Here is an 8,214-nt window from a genome sequence, read left to right on the forward strand (position 1 = left end):
GCACAAAGGTTAAACAAACTTTGCCGCCGAGTGAAACACAATTTTTTTCACAACACCAACACAAAGAAAATACTGACTGTAAAACATCAAAATAAATCAAATCAATCAATTTATTCAATATTTATGATTCAAAATCATCATTTATAGGTAAATTCTACCAGCCAGCTCAAGATATCAAGTTAAAATTTGTATGAAATTACTTTGCACTCTTGTGGATAAAATGTAATTTTGATATCTGTTTTCGAATAGCAAAGTAAGCCTTTACCAGTTGGTGTGGTGAAAATAAACTTATATATGTATATTCAAATACAATTTTCTTGTATACTAGCAAGTGCGCTAAGTCTTTTTCAGATCACGCACGCAGTAATACAAAACTCGTGATTAAACTTCACGACGTAAAAATATTTGGATCTGAAAAACATACTACTGCGAAAGATGCGGATATAGTAATGAACATTGTTATTTTACAAAATAAGCAAAAACTTACTTAGATCTGTAAGATCTGTATTACAAAGTCAAGCTAACATTACAAGCTTTAATCTGATATTTTAATGTATATAATTAAAGTGTGTAACGTAATAAAATAATATTATTTTTAACGGCGCTGTAGGTTTCAACATAACACTATAGAGAGGTTTTTTAAATATTTTGTTTAAAGAGTACTTGATCTCTATCTTTATTAAAATCTCTCATGGATAAATAAGGAACGCCACAATTATTTAATTTTATTTTAAAAAACATTAGGCAGGTCTTTTATTTTCCATTTTTATATGACTATTAGTTACTACATTATCACAATTTTATGAGTGCTGTGTGTGAAATATAATATGAAAACTACTTATGGTATGGTACATTATGTATAAAGATTTATTGTAAATATTAATGACGTAAGAATGCCGTTATTTTATAATTTCAAATTTTATAACCTCAAAAGTGGTACTTAGAAGACATGGAATCCATTCATCATAGTAACTTTGAACTTGAATTCATACTATTTATTGTAATTATTTATTGACATGTAAACGTGCCCCTGTGGCCTACTTGCTGAATAAATGTTTTTGATTTTTGTTTTATTTTTCATTTTCAATACAAAACAAAAGTTCTCAAGTACCTTCCTGGATATTGAAATTGGATTCAGTGCATATATACTCAGTTTGAATTTTGGAAAAATAAGTTATTAGTGTTGTTACTAATTTTGAGGTTATAAAATTAAAAATCTGAAAAAAGCCGTGTATAGTTTTAAATTTTAATTACTTCAAATATCTCATTATATATCTGAATTTGTTTTAAATTCTCTACTATAAATGTTCTTGTAACACTAAAAAGTACATTAACACTTTCGCAACCAAGAACTTTGCTCAGATGCCGGAGAACCCGCTGGGCGGGTTCTCGACATACAAGTGGGTTACAAATTACGACCGGTTTCTGACGTAGTGCGCCATTTTTTTCTGAAAGTGTTCAGGAGGCCGACTTTTGAATCTCGGCCATTCCAGTTCGTGAAATTCGTTCAATAATATCTCCACTACTAGCGATTTAAATTCTACTAACAGAATCGTAAACGAGTGGTCATTACCACTAGTTTTAAAATTACTAGCCGTACTTTTTCAAAAATAGTATTCCGTCGTTTTCCACAGACATTCGAACGGCGAATTCGTGCATTCGAAATTCAAAAATCGATCCCCTGATAGTCCTATTAAATTATTGGCAATAATTTATTTCATCAAAAATGTGACTTTCCATTCAAGAAGGCTTTTAAAAACAAGCTTGCTTCTTTCACAGAAATTAGTCCTTATTTCAGATACGATGATATTAGAGAACCATAAGGATCTATTAGGTATGCAACACCACAAATAAATAAATATCATTAGGATATGTCGCCTATTAGTCGTAAGATTGTGTGTGTAGTGGCTAGATGTATGAATTGTGTAGTATTTTATATAACTCAATATACAATACATAAATTAGTTATGATGTTTTTTTTCTTATCCAATACATACCGGTGTCCCTAGAACCAACGCCAAAACGAAAAGGAATAAGTAAGGAAAGAGTTGTAACTCCATACATCAGTAAATTAAAGTTATTTGTAGTGACATCTATCGTCATCCACTCGTCAACTAGAGTAAATTATCAGTACTGCTACTTGTCAATAGATGTCGCGACGAATAGAAAAGTCTAAAGCCCCATTTAGATGGTACGAGTTTCTCGCCCGTTTTGGTCGAGAAACTGTGACATTATCGTATGCGATAATCGCCTGGCGAGTATCGTACGAAAACGTTTACATTCGTGCGAGAAATAAAAACTCGCATACGAGTATCGTATGCGATACTCGCCAGGCGATTATCGCCAGGCGAAATAGTTTAGACGGAGAGTTGAATTTTCGGGAGATATTCCCATAACATTTCCCGACTCGTCTAAACCGGTTCTCGTATGACATTTCTTCTCGAACGTGCGATTATCGCACGAATCGGAGCGAACCGATTTTCATGCGAGTTTTGCCTGTCAACTTGCGTGCTTTGTTGCTAATTATTAATTATAAACACATATATTATATGCTTTTTTATAATATTGGATATAATTTACTTTGGATTTATTTGAATTTAAGTTGAATAGTACCCAATAATATAAAAAACATTATAAATTATTTATGACGGTCTAAATAATAATTATATAAGTATAATAGGGAAAATAATGAATTCGACCGTAGCATTACCTAGCTGATAGAATCTTGGTTGCGATACTTGCGATTAGGTTTAGATATTGAGTAATGGATATAATTGAGCATAGAATATAGATAAGATTTATTTTAAATGATAACATTTTACCCCATTTGGGGTAAAATGCCAGTAAACATTTATTTATTTATTTATTTATTTAACCTTTATTGCACAACATAAAGTACAAATGGCGAACTTAATGCCTTAAGGCATTCTCTACCAGTCAACCATTGGACCAAACAGAAACTTACAATTGGTGCGGAAAATAAAACAGAAATTTAAATAGATATAAGTCACTATCTAAATACTCAGAAAATAAAACAGAAATTTAAATAGATATAAGTCACTATCTAAACATTAACTCTACGGGGTGTATTTTGATAGCGGGTCAGTAAGGACACCTATGAGATGCGTAGTCCTACGGGAAAATGGTTTAAGGGGACCATTCATCGATTTCAAATTGATGAAAAATGGCATTTACAGATTTTGGAAAAAACGTACAGGGTGCAAGAAAAAGGGCATTTTTGACAAACTTTTTTTTTACGCCAATCGATCCCATTCCTATCCAGGATCAAAAGCTTGTATCGGACCAAAACAAATTTCCGGCTAGAAAAGTCACAAATCGCGAAAAACTTTTCCCATACAATTTGTATGATTTTTTTTTCCACATGGTGTTTTTATGATGCCAATCGATTCCATTCCTATTCAGTATCAATACTTACTTAGGGGTCAACTCACGGCAATGCACTAAAAACCCACAAATCAATGGCTACATTTTACTATGGGGAAAATCGTATACGATTCTCGCATACGTGTTTTGTTTACACGGAGACATACAAACATCAAAGGCGAGGCGATTATCGCCTCCTCCCGTGCGATATCGTACGCATAGTTTACATGATACGATATTTTTTCTCGTACTTCGATAATCGTACGTTCGAGGCGAGAAACTCGTACCATCTAAATGGGGCTTAATGCTCAACAATTATTACCTAATTTTACAATAGTATTAATCAGTACTCTGTTTTCAATTCTTTCTGCTTGTAATATAAGTTGTAGACTGATTTTAATATTACATTTTTGGCAGACAAGACACTGTTGGCACCTAGTGTCGAATAGTGGTACTGATAATTTACGCTATTTGACGCGTGATTGACGCTAGATGTAACTTACATTTACTAATGTATGGAGCAGTGGGGACGCGTGAAAACTTTTGTTGGTAAAGTCGGAGGGGTTTCTGGGCTCTGTTTTGTATGGTCTTCTACAGATACTGCAGAATTTTAGGGAACCCGTTGGAAATCGAGTTGTATCGACGCTACGGCACTGCCGCCACTGGTATGGAGTTACAACTCTTTCCCTACTTTTGCCTCTGTAGTGATAGGACATCTCTTTTAAGAGGATTAAACGGCGACAGGAACGAGCAAAAGATAGTCGCTCCCGTGTAAATCACAAGAGCCCGCATGGTGGGCACTCGTGAACTTTGCCCAGATGCCGGACAACCCGCTAGGCGGGTTCTGACCATACAAGTGGGCGGTTATAGGTAACGACCGATTTCTGACGTAGTGCGCCATTTTTTGTCTAAGAACTATTTCACCATTGACACCATATTGACACTGACAATTCTGTCTATTTCTGGCTCAGACGAATGATCCTATAGAGTTGACAGTCAAATAATAATACCACTACCGAACGAGATGGTCACATGCAAGTTATAATAAGAGTGACAGAGAGCAAAATGTTGTTTTTTGTCTTTTTCATAGTTTCACTTTTCCGCCGCTGCGCGCTGCCACAATAATCGAGTTTGTGGCAAATAAATAAGTACGTGACATGTCAAGCTTATTATCCGCCCAAATTACGTAGGTTATGGTAAACTGTCAGCCCTTTTTTATTATTATTATGGTCTTATCGCGCGATTGACCCTAGGCACACCTGATGGGAAGTGAAGACAGAGTCTAAGATGGAGCTCACCGATTTTAAGTACTTCTTAATTTCAGTCCATTATTCTATATCTGTCCCTTACGGGTGTACGCTTACGTCAAGTCTATAGGATCATTCGTCTGAGATTTCTGGGTTGATAAAAAACATTGTCAATATCTCCTTGTTAAACAGGCGATGCGCGGCGAACTGTCATTGTTGGGCGACAGTGAGGAGGCACACTGACATTTTATCCCACCAGGCGGCGCCTGTGCGAGTGTCTAGGCATGTCACTGTCATTCATATGAGATAGAAAAAACATCTCGCTCTCACGTATGAAATTCTTTATCTGTGCAATGCAAGTGCAAAGGACTCCATCTGTCATAACCTTTGTGAGTGCCTCCTCATTGCCACTTTTTTTATTATTATAAATGGGCTTACTCTTGGCCACAGACTTGCTATTGTGAAATAGGCCACTGGTACCTAGTGAATGTGTTACCACAGTATAATAAAGAATACTATCGTACAGTATGGCCACTCCCGCTCCCCGCTGAAAGTGCCGCCCACCCCCGGCCATCAGTTACCTCACAGTTACCGCCTGTCCAAAACGCGAACAGTCGACCTGTCATATTTCACTCATACAAGCATAGTACGCGTTCACCTACACGAGTTTAGACTGTGCTAGGAACGCGCCTCTTTCCTATATTTGATCGCCAGTGCCCGAGGTGCGGTGTTTAGTACTATAGGGTAAAGTTGTAAATAAAAATCAAAGTAACTTTCGACGTATTTTATTAAGACTTACGTTATAATGCTCTATACTACGTTCATCTACTTACAGCTACAGATAAAAAACCTTATCGCTATACATACATAATATATTACAACAATTTCACTTAGCGGTACATGATTTAAAAAGAAATCTACATTTCTACCGGCTCTGGCGGAAGCGATAAAAAGTTAATTTTATTTTTAATAAATTAGTTTTCAAAGTTCTTACAACTTAAAAAAAACTGGTTATTTTTTTATTATAAATGGGCTTACTCTTGGCCACAGACTAGCCAAAGGCAAAGACGTGGCCTGCGATGGAGTGAGCTCTCCCAGAAGATGCCTGTTCACTCTTGATTTGAAGGTTGCCGGGTTATATGAGCTCGGAAATATAGCTGCCGGCAAGGAATTCCACTCCTTTATACGCTATTTTTGAAAAATTAAGTATCCTTGCAATTTATAAAGTTGATGTTTATTAAAAAATTCTTAACGCTATATTTCTGGTTAGCAATAAGTTATACCGTTTAAATAATATTAATGCCTTTAAATAAGTTATCAACCTTTCAATCAATCTTTTATTAATAAAATTTAATAAACTTTTGACTCCAGTATTTTTTATCATCATCACTGATGATCAAAATCAAAACTAGTACCATAGATTGAATATAAGAAGACCATACTATCCCATACATTAAAATGCGACCGCCTAAGAACGCGCATACACTATACCACACATAGATGGCGCCACAAAAAAATGCCTTGTTGCCATCGATTATTTGTAGATTGGCGTTAAATGTCACTTTCGAGCCATAAATCTATGTCAAAAGTGACACTTAACGCCATCTACAAAATATAATCGAAAGCTACAAGACATTTTTGTGTGGTGCCATCTATGTGTGGTGTGTATGCGCGTTCTTAGGCGAGCGCATTTTAATGTATGGGATGTGATCTTCTTATATTTAATCGTTGCTCGTACTAAGTACCTACAGTCTCATTACGACCATAAGTCTGAGGACTAACTACAGACTAATACATATTTAAAGGTTTAAAAAGGTTTTATTTCATTTTTACTAACTTTTTTTCACTTCAGCCACAATAGGCGCCAAAAGTGACATAACCTAAAACTTTTGACGTTCGCCGGCTAAAAAGCTACCCACAGCCTTTACCAAAAGGTAAAATAAAATTAAACGTGAAATGCAGTTCCCGCCTACACATTTATTATTAAAAATATATTTGACAAAGCGATGGCTACTCTAATCGCACCATTTTTTTTTGCTGGATTGAACAAGTCAAAGACAACGGAATATTTTTTTTAATTTTAAATGGTAACACTTTTTCCATAAATATAAAGATATTTTTTTTATTTTCATGAAATATTTTTGGGTACCCCACTTGTAATAGAAGTAGGCACGTTAGTTTTAAAGCTTTTTTTTTGTTGTCTTTGTCATGATCTCAATCGGCGACGATATTTCGAAGGATCACAAAAAGAAACAAATGAATGGTTGAAAGTACCGTTACAGCGGAGTACACATGGTACTCGAGTTAGCTCCTAATATAGTCTATTCTATATTTTAAGAACCAATCAACATAAGCAGTGGCATAGAGGAATAAGTAAGGGAAGAGTTGTAACTCCATACGTCAGTAAATGTAAGTTATTTGTAGTGACATCTAGCGTCAACCACGCGTCAACTAGCGTAAATTATCAGTACTGCTACTTATCAATAGGTGTCGCGACGAACAAAAAGTCTAATGCTGAACAATTTTTAGCTAATATTACAACAGCATTAATCAGTACTCTGTTTTCAATTCCTTTTGCTTGTAATATAAGTTATAAACTGTTTTAATATTACATTTTTGGCAGACGCGACACTGTTGACACCTATTGTCGAGTAGTGGTACTTTTACGCTAGTTGATGCGTGGATGACGCTAGATGTCACTACAAATAACTAGCATTTACTGATGTATGGAGTTACGACTCTTCCCTTACTTATTCCTCTATGGCAGTGGTAAAGGGGCACTTTGCAATAAACTCATAATTATGTACACACGTAATATATGCCTTTAATTTTGTACTTTATCCAAAACGGGTTTACGAAACCTTTTCACAAAAACAATGAGATACGTACTATTTTTTTATTTATTTAATTATTTTATACATAAATAAACAACTTATAAAGAAAATATATTACAAAAAGTTTATAAACTATTGTATTTTACTTATTGCAACGCGCCGGTGCCACAGACACCATGATTTTTAACTCTATTTTTTTTATTTTATCAGTCATTTATGGTAAGCAAAAAAAAACAGGCCAAGCTCTAGAAAATAGGCAATCAGCTTGAGCCCGAAAGTATGCGATCTAATTTGAAACTAATTAAAAATGGAATCTTGCTATCACATTTTTTTTTTCATTTACACAGTGATGAAAAAGCGTTGGTTAGCGATGCTTATACAAAGTTAACCTTACAATGAAAAATAACTATTATCAGTTAATATAAACAAACATGCCATTTAACTAGAAGATTCATAACAAAATAAACCAATAGATGACACATGACATCAAATGAGGAGGCACACTCACAGATGGCGCCACCTTATTAGTCCATTGCACAGATAAAGAATTTCATACGTAAGAGCGAGAAGATGATGTTTTCTCTCTCACACATATGAATGACAGTGACATGCCTAGGCACTTGAACAGACGCCGCCTGGCGGGATAATGTCAGTGTGTCCTCATTTGATTTTTTTCTACTAAATATGCCAGACTCAAAGATCAAATGAGACATGTTCAAGTAAAACATTGTCCACTTTTCTTTAAACAC

This window comes from Leguminivora glycinivorella, chromosome 25 (genome assembly GCF_023078275.1).
Source record: "Leguminivora glycinivorella isolate SPB_JAAS2020 chromosome 25, LegGlyc_1.1, whole genome shotgun sequence".
Classification (NCBI taxonomy): domain Eukaryota; kingdom Metazoa; phylum Arthropoda; class Insecta; order Lepidoptera; family Tortricidae; genus Leguminivora; species Leguminivora glycinivorella.